The sequence below is a fragment of the Dipodomys ordii genome, unplaced genomic scaffold (genome assembly GCF_000151885.1).
Source record: "Dipodomys ordii isolate 6190 unplaced genomic scaffold, Dord_2.0 Scaffold60, whole genome shotgun sequence".
Classification (NCBI taxonomy): Eukaryota; Metazoa; Chordata; class Mammalia; order Rodentia; family Heteromyidae; genus Dipodomys; species Dipodomys ordii.
In genome coordinates this window covers 3,652,505-3,662,044 of record NW_012267276.1, presented here as the reverse complement: position 1 = coordinate 3,662,044, position 9,540 = coordinate 3,652,505, and the positions used below count along the sequence as shown (strand labels likewise).

Here is a 9,540-nt window from a genome sequence, read left to right as displayed (position 1 = left end):
GAGGCCCTGGGTTTGATTCCTCAGCACCACATAAGCAAAAAGAAAAAAAGCCAGAAGTGGCGCTGTGGCTCAAGTGGTAGAGCGCTAGCCTTGAGCTGATGAGCTGAGGGACAGCGCCCAGGCACAGAGTTCAGGCCCCATGACTGGACCCCCCGGCCCCCCCCAAAAGAAGTAGAGGGTTCTTAAAATTGGGCATTGTCTTAAGCATTTAAATAAAGCTACATCTAAAATATCTCAGATCCATATATATATAATCTATCTATCTAAACATTGTTGATATATGACAGTGAATAAAGAATGAAAGGCTTCTTAAGATCAACACTTCAGAACTTCAATACTTTCTTGAAGGTTTTGGTATCCTTCAGCTCAAGAAAATCAGTGCATCTCATATGGAGAAGAAAATTGGAGAAAGTAAAAAGTAAATGTGTAAAAGTTTCAAGGGGAAGACAGATACTTTGGAAATCCTCCAGATTTCTGATAACTATTTCACTGTCTAGAAAAAGCCATACCTGTGAGACTGTTGATTTGTTCGATAATCTTGATATCACCTGAAACAACAAACAAAAGTTTTAGCAATCATTGAAGCCTCTTTGGTCCAAGTGAAATGAAGGGGGCAATGGAAAGAGAAAAATCATCATGAAGCATTTGTTTGTGAAGGTGACATAAGCTAAAAAAGAGAAAGAGAATAAAAAAAACCTCTGAAAGACGTTGAAAACATCTCCCTGATCCTACCTTCTAGAACAACGATTAACCAGTATGTGTAATAAAAAGAAAAGGTTGAATGTTTACCACAGAAGGTCATATTACAGAATAATCATATTTTCCATCTTGATGCTTCTTTTTCTCTCTTTTAGTTTTATTCTTCTATACACTTATCACTAAATTCTCTCATCCTCCCTAATCTTTCCCTTTGGCTCTGTGAAATCAACATTCATGGAATCTTACTTAATGTTGTTACTTTTTATTTACCTAACTCTACCTCTTGCTTGAATGCTGTGTGGGTATCTCGTTCTTCTTTTGTTTTATTCACTATGATGTTTCTTGTGGACTATGATAAGTATACTCGAGATCCTAATTCCCTCTTTAATTGGATCCAAGACCCCAGTTGATTGCAAAAAATAAAAATGTTGTCACTCAAATAGAGATATATGTTCAACTCTAAGATAGGTTTTAATTTCAGAGTTACTAAAATGTGTGTGGTAGGGAGATGGGTCTTAAGATCCTTTAAACTTGGATTGCAGGGCACATATTACATAACACCAAATTATAGGAGTATAGAAGAATATATTTAAAACATGTACTTCCCATGATATGCAAAGCAGCTCTAGAAATTGTGACATATCCAGAAACATACCTCTGGGATTATCAACATTGCTTTGTTTCTTTTTGCCTAATTATGCATCTTTCAATTTAATGTGGTAATAGATGCTATAAATTAACATAATTTTATTCACATGTAAAAAATGTACTTGCAAATGATCTGCCTAGTGAGCCAGACATACTTGGCAATTCTGTCACCCTCTCATCATTTTTTTCTCCCCAAGATGATCAGGGAATCTATCTGATATTATTTATATGAATGCCAGCATCATTATTGCTGTGCAAATATATGTTTCATCAATGCTTAATCTTATCAGCGCAGTCAACCCATTCCACATCTGCTTAGTTGCCTGAACATGCATTAAGCAGAAGCCTTGTAGACATAAGTTTTGTAATAAGTCCCTAAACAGTGACAAATGAGACAGCTGAATAATTAAAAACGTGAAAAAAGAACAAGCAAAGTGATGGTGCTCTTGCTACCTTGGTGACACAAAAATATGTTTTCCAAAGAGTTTCGGTTGCTGCTTGGAGCTCAGTTGTAGAGAAGGAACAATGGGTTTGAGACAACCTGACAACTCGGGGTCGGGGGTGGGGGTATAGAGAGAGGGTGCACTGACAGTTATCTGATTTGGATATGCTCCCTGATCTCTGCCTTACTACTAGTCTGTCAAGTTGCTGAGTCTCCATAGTTTTAGTATAGCAGTATTCCGCAATCATCTACATGCAGGTAAATCACTGAGGGATCTCCTTAAACCCCAGGTTATGATGCGGGAAGTCTGGGATGGGACTTGAGGTTGTCTATTTCCAGTGAGCTCCCAGGTAATATTGGTACTGCTTACAAGCTCTCACAAGGAATACATAGTTATTATCGCCTTATTTCCCATTAATTAGTTAGGCATTTATTGTGTGATAAGTAAATGATATCAAGTATAATGCCTGGTAAATGCTTTTCAGTAATTCTCATTGTGGTGAGAAAGGTTTGGTAAGCTCTTTTTCTTTTTCTTTTTGGAGGAAATAAAAGCCTAGACAGAGTTAAGTGACTTGCTGAAGATTGCAAGGGAGTAACTGACTAGGAGTAGGAAAATAGTTGGCTGTTATCAGGGTTAAAGGTAACTGCAGATTTAAAAATGACTGGTAAGATAGTCAAAGCAAATTAAATCTATGTCATACATACATCCATGCACATATGCACATACAAGAACATATGCAGACACAGTAAAAAATATATAGTATCCACATGTATTTATATGATTGGTAATTTTCCAGCTCTGAGTTCTCTGAATACTTTTATTTATATATAATATGAATCACTCATGTTTAAAATCTGTATCTTTATTCTAATAGATAATCTTTAAGGCTGATCAAAATTCAACAAAATGTAAGGAATGTTCATTTAATAGAATCCCAGTATTTTAAAGTTAGCTGTGACCCAAGAATATGTATTACAGTGTTCTACACCTCACTGATGAGAAAATGTTTTAAGGAGCTTTCTTAAAATAACAAAACCATATTCCAACTTGCTAACTCTTGTAAGTGAGTCGGGTCTTAGTAGCTGGTAGAGTAATGGGGTCTAGTCATCCAGAGGGTTTTTTTTTTAATTTAAAAATTTTTGCCAGTCCTGGGGTTTGAACTCTGGGTCTGAGTGCTATCTTTTCCTTTAACTTCTTTTGCACAAGGCTAGTGCTCTACACTTGAGCCAAAGCTGCACTTCTGGCTTTTTTTGGGTAGAAAATTGGAGATAAATGTCTCATGGCTTTTTTTTCCTGGGCTGGCTTCAAATTGTGATCCTCAGATCTCACCTCCTGAGTAGCTAGGATTGCAGGTGTGAGCCACCAGCACCTGAAGATCCAGAGTCTTTTAAAAAAAACTTTCCTATACCAGTTGGTCCAGAGTTTTTAAAGGTCTCCAGGTCCAAGATTGAAGTCAAAGTTTATCCAATTCCCTAACTTCAGAGAGAAGGAAACAGTAGCTGAAGGAGATGAGTCACCCTTCCCACATCATCCATAAAGTTTAAATAGTAGAAGCTCCAGAAGAAGCTTTGTGTCCTGACTCCTCCCAGGATTCTTCACACTGAACTAAATGTTTCTTGGACACTGCTATTTAGACAGAAAGACTAAATGCCTTGTCCACTATGAAACTGAAGCCTGGAATAAGGTTTGATGATTTCCAATCAAATAGACCCCAACTATCACACAATTAGGTTGCTTGAGCACTGCTTTAAATGTTTCTGGGGTTATGCACCTTCTGGAAACCTGAAAATGCATAGGCTTTCTCTTCTCAGAGAAACACATAGGTACAATCTTTGGATGGAAAACGCTGATTGAATCCTCTTGTTTCAGAAAGATTGGAAAGTTTTGGGAAGACATTTTTAGCCAATTTGAGTCCCTCTTACAGGAGATTTTTTTAAAAATTTAATTTTATTTGATTGCAAGGTCATGTACAGAGGGTTTAGAGTTACATAAGGATGGTACTGAGTACATTTCTTGTTGAATATTGTTACTCCCTCCCTTGTTTTCTCCCACTTTCCCTCCCCCAGGAGATTTTTTAAAATATCTTTTAGATGACAGGAAGACCATCTAGATATCACTAATGGAGGTTATTTTTATTAGTAGTCATATTTTTAATTTTTAACAAACTAGATCTAGATCTATAGAGGTTGAAAAACAGAAAGAAGATTAGGCATTAGGAATGGAAGTTGTTGCAGTAGCTTACAAGGGCTAAAGGTGGATAAATTGGGCCAACCCACTTGGACCTGTGACTTGAGCCCTTCAATCTGTCAGGACGGAAGAAGCCAAGAAAACACACCTTTGTTCAAGATTGTCCGACAGTACTGAGACCCTTGTTTACTCTATAGACTAGAAAAGAAACACATTCTCAGCTGCAGGAAGTTGGAAAGTTTGCACATAAGTTTTAAAAAAAATTCCTTCCCCACCTTCAATCCTAACTAACTAAATTGCTATTACTTTGTGGATCAAGTGGAAAGGTTCTTAAATCTACACGGAGAATCAGACAGAGGAGCAAACATTTTCTAATTACTTATGATATGTGCAACAAAAATTTAAAACGAATTCCTAAGATTTTTCTTTCACACTGTAGAGAGAAGTCATCAATATCCTATTTCTGACTTTTATTTTCAAATGGAAATTGAACATGCTAGGCACATGAATAGTAATTTAGGTGTGAAAAGTGTGATTATGTTCTCTAATGTTGTCCTTATTTTATTAAATTTTATTTCTCAAAGAACATTCATAGGGTCATATCTGATTTTCTATTTAGCTCATACTTTCCTAAAATTCTTAAATTCCCCAAATAGCAAGTTTTCTTGTTCTTGGCATTTTTACCAACCAGTTCTTTTTAGTTGGGAAGATAATTCTTTGTGTTCTATGAATTTCTTCCTTCATGTAATACCTCTGGATTCTGGCTGTAGGTGGTACGGCAGCGAAGTTTGGACCTTGATCTTTCATGGGATGTCAATTCTTCATCTTTAGAGTTTAAGCATTTTTTAAATTAGTGGTGAGGTATTATTAGTAACCTTTCTTAACCTACAAGATCCTTTATTGACTCTGAGCCAACAAAAATTGGAAAACGGCAAAGCAAGAAAAAAAGCAAATCTTATTGGAATCGATAGCATGGACCTACAAATTCTAAACTACAACTTGGCTAATGGCCAATGAAGGCAGAATGCTATTTTAATTTTTTTCCATCCATAAGTCAGAATTATAAATTGTTTTCTGTCTTTTCAATTCTAGAATTCCATACAATATTCTGGCAGGAATGTTATCTACAGATGAATGATCAATTGAGAAATATTATGTGCATTACAAGGCACTTCTTTCTGATGGATTCAGGAAATACACTTCATTCATAATGACACATTGATTAGTCACACAGCAGATTGAAGGAGCATGGGTTCTTATTAAGAAAAAAAGGACTTGTTCCACATTTTATCTTGTTCACTGGATATGTGTAATCAGTGTTGGAGGCTATTTGGAATAAAATGAATATGAAGTATATTCACAAGTTGTCTTACAACTCACATAGTTAAACTGTCCACTAATACTGTAAATAACTCTTACACAATGGAGTCAAGTAGCAAATAGAGAGATCTTGTTTCCATCTCTGCTCCACTTTTTCCTCCTAGAGACTGAAGCAGAGGTGTCAGTAAGTAGGAAATGACACCGACGGTAGGTGGAGGATGGGAAGAGGAAATGAAACTTTCAGGAGAAAAGATAGGCTTTGAATAAAGGAGCATTAATTCTCAAGGAAAATACTCTGTTATTTCACAACATCAAATCTGAAGAAGACCTTTTAACCCTCATGTGAGTAACTCAGTTCTTATTACAATTCCTTAGCTTGTTGCATAAGTTAGGAACAAAAGAACTGATGTTTTCAAAGTTTCCAAATTTTATTCTGAGCTTCAAGGTCAAGACAAACTCCTAAGACTTCCAGTGAGCTTCCATATAACATTTGCATATCCAGGCAACAGGTATACTAATACTATCCAGCCTCCATCATTTTCTTTCCCTTTTTCCCCCCGCTGAATATTGGAGGAAAAAGAAAAGATAGAGAGAGAACAATATTTTAGGTTAATCTGGTTAATTTATAACATACACTGGTGAAATACTGTGGTGAAACTCCTCTGTATGATTACCCTATGCAAAACTTGGGGAATAAAAGAATCACAGGAAAGTAAAATAAATTATGTCGGGGCAAGAGTTGTAAAGGGAATGGAGAGGGCAATATAGTTAGAATACATTACATGCATGTATGAAAATAAAACTACAAAACCTGTTGAAATTGTTTTAAGGGTGGCAAGGGAGAGAGATGGAAGGATTTTGATCAGGGTACCTGGTGTGGATGAATGGAAATATCACCATGAAACCATTTACATACAATTAATATATACTCATCAGAAAGGGTAAAATCTACTAAGATTTCTTTTTTTTGTCAGTCATGGGGCTTGAACTCTGGGCCTGGGCGCTGTCCCTCAGCTCTTCAGCTCAAGGCTAGTGCTCTACCACTTGAGCCATAGCACCACTTCTGGCTTTTCTGTTTATGTGGTGCTGAGGAATGGAACCCAGGGTCTCATGCATGCAAGGCAAGCACTCTTCCACTGAGCCACCTTCCTAGCCCCCTACTAAGATTTTCTAACTCTTGCTAAATACTATCACTTTTACTGTGGGATCTGGAGTTAAGTAATAGAGTCTTGACTAGGGTTTATTGAAGGCTACAACTGGAAGGTCACATGCTGATGAGCCCTTAGGGTAGGGACTATCACAGAAACTCTCGTAGCTCTATGCTACAGTGAAACATTTGTGTACCGGAAGTGGGACCCGTTCAGCAGGTAAGACACCATGCTAGATAAGAGCTGGGACTTCCTGGTCCTCTCAATGATTAGCTGTGTAACCTTATGAGGCCTATTCATTAGGACAGAGCAGATAATACTGAGGTGACAAGAATGCTTTCAATTTCAATGACTTCTTGCAGAAGAGCTTTCTCAGTCATTTGTAATTTCATGTCTGTGGAGCACTTCTCTTCCAAGAGGTATCTGGGGCCTAGAATCTCCTCTACTGTATAATTCTGTACTATGAGACCTCAGGATCTCCTGGGATCATGCAGCAGCTAGCAGCTCCTGGGACCTGAAAATGGCAGCCTAGAATGACACATCATTTGAATTTACACTATGGTTGCCAGGGTTGCAAATCAACTCAAAGGTGATTATCTCTGAATTCAGTGTATAAAACAGAAGGGTTTTGGATGAAAAGAAACCTCACAAGCATTCCTTGGTACTTATTTAGATACTTGAAAAATGAAGGATGATTTGTTTTTGAGAGAAAAGGGTATTTACTACTATTAATATATTAGTATAGGTAGAAAATTAACTGAAAATCTCCCATACAAGGACTTCAAAGACTCTGAAGCTTAAAGACAGTGTTTCTGAAGCCAATGATTTGGGAGTTCAGCAGGGTAATCTGAGTTGAAAGAATTTACATGGTTTAATCATTGTGTGAAGGTGAATCCCAGGCCCTTCTGTAAAGTCAGCTGCTGTGTAGTTGTAACTAAGTACAACAGCTGAGTTTTCAGGATAACTCCTGGGTATGTTGGTTCCAAACCAGGTCCATTAAGAAAGATGCTCAGTTTGATGTCAGAGACTTGTCCTTGCTAAATTCTGATGGTACTTTTTAAAAGTAAAGTGAAATGCCTAATTTACTGCCTAGGAATTCCATTGTTAATTATATTCTGTTAAAAAAAAAAGGAAACCATACCCCATATGCTAAAGATTGTGTCTGAGCCAGCAAAGTAAAACAAGCTATTTTCTTTATTTGAACTATAGTGCCTGGGTTAAGCTCACTGAGCCAGAGCAAATAAGAAGAGGGGCTAAGAAAGACATGATAGGGAGTTTACAGGCATCCACTACATGGCCAAATGAATACAGTTTTGCCTTAAGGAAATCTTTGAAATTGAAGCACAACATACTCAATTGTTTCCACATGAGAAAGGGATCTTCGTGACTAGTCAATATGAGACAAGGCTTCCAATATTTTGTTCTTTTTTTGCCAGTCCTGGGGCTTGAACTCAGGGCTTGGGCCCTGTCTCTGAGCTTCTTTTTGCTCAAGGCTAGCACTCCACCACTGTATCACAGCACCACTTCTGGCTCTTTCTGTTTATGTGATACTGAGGAATCAAAACCAGGGCTTCATGCATGCTAGGAAAGCACTCTGCCACTAAGCCACATTCCCAGCCCAGCCAATATTTTGTGCTATTCAAAGTTAATACATCAAGCCTAATAGCAGTGGTCCATGCACTCAGGAGGCTAACCTCTGAGCATCTTGGTTCTAAGTCACCTTGGGCAGGAAAGTCTGTGATAATGGTATCTCTAATTAACCAGCAAAAAGTTGGAAGTGGAACTGTGGCTCAAGTGGTAAAGCACCAGCCTTCACTGACAAAGCTAAGGTATAGTGTCCAAGCTCTGAGTTCAAGCCCGAGTGTGCATACATATATGCGCGCGCGCACACACACACACACACACACACACACACACACACGTCAATACATCAAGCATCATGAAGAAGGTACTATTTATTAATTATATGTTGACTAAAAACAAGTCTTTATTATGAGAATTCACAGTTGGATTTTAAGAACACTAATTCAGGAAGGAACATATCTGGTTTAATTTTTTTGCTCACCCAATGGAGTTTCCCAGAAAGGAAATTCCAGAAGTAAAAATTACATCATAAATAAAATATAATTGATAATATTCTCTGAATAATATTTCCACCTAGAGTATTTTTCCTATGGGAAGAAAAATCACTCTCCTTTTATTTACACAGTGGTATATATTTTCTATTTCTTTTCTCATGCAAATGTGTATGTGTCTGAGCCTTCATCATAGGATAGACATTTCCTTAACCTATTAGAATAAGCAGTGAAGATTATTTTGTTTTTGTTTTTGTTTTTGATGGTTGTGGGGCTTGAACACTGCGCCTGGGCGCTGTCTCTGTGCTCTTCAGCTCAAGGCCAGTGCTCTACCACTTGAGCCACAGAATTCAGGGAAAAGATTTATGGGACCAAAGGATAAAGCAACAAGACTTTTTCTGAAAGATCACAATGCAGACAAGCTTTTAGAGGTAGCACATGGTGATCTAGTCATATAATCCCCATTTCCAAGTTTGGGGAAAATGAGAGTGATTATCTACTGAGGAGTTTACCTTCATAAAAATGTGGGCAAGGAACAGGCCTACCCATTCTGAGCAAGTATAATGTTTCATAGTAGAGTCATGCTCGAATTTAACTAACTCAGTTATAGATTCCTAAAAAGGAATAATTTGTTTAGCTATATATACAAAATGTTAGCTTCACATAGTTATCTTCAGAACAATTTTTTTCTCTCCAAAAATGTTTTTATGTGTTTGTGGCAGTACTGGGGCTTGAACTCAGGGCCTCACATTCTTGCTTAGTTTTTTTCCCTTAAGGATGGCTCTCTACCATTTGAGCAACACCTCCACTCACTTCCTCTCTCCAATTTAATTAATTAATTAATTGCTTATCCCAAGGCTTGAACTGAAGGCCCGGTGCTGTGCTTGAACTTTTGTTCAAGGCTAGTACCCTACCACTTGAGCCACAGCTCCATTTCCAGCTTTTTTTTTGTTTTTTTTTTTGTGTGTTTTTTGGGTCTAGTTGTGGGGCCTGAACTCTGGGCCTGGGCGCTGTCCCTCA

At 37.6% G+C, this 9,540-nt stretch overlaps 1 protein-coding gene across 1 annotated transcript in view; it reads right to left on the bottom strand.

Moving 5' to 3' along the window:
* Kcnh8 (potassium channel, voltage gated eag related subfamily H, member 8) overlaps positions 1 to 9,540 on the bottom strand; it is a 404,007-nt gene that overhangs the window by 24,750 nt on the left and 369,717 nt on the right. The window lies entirely within an intron of this gene.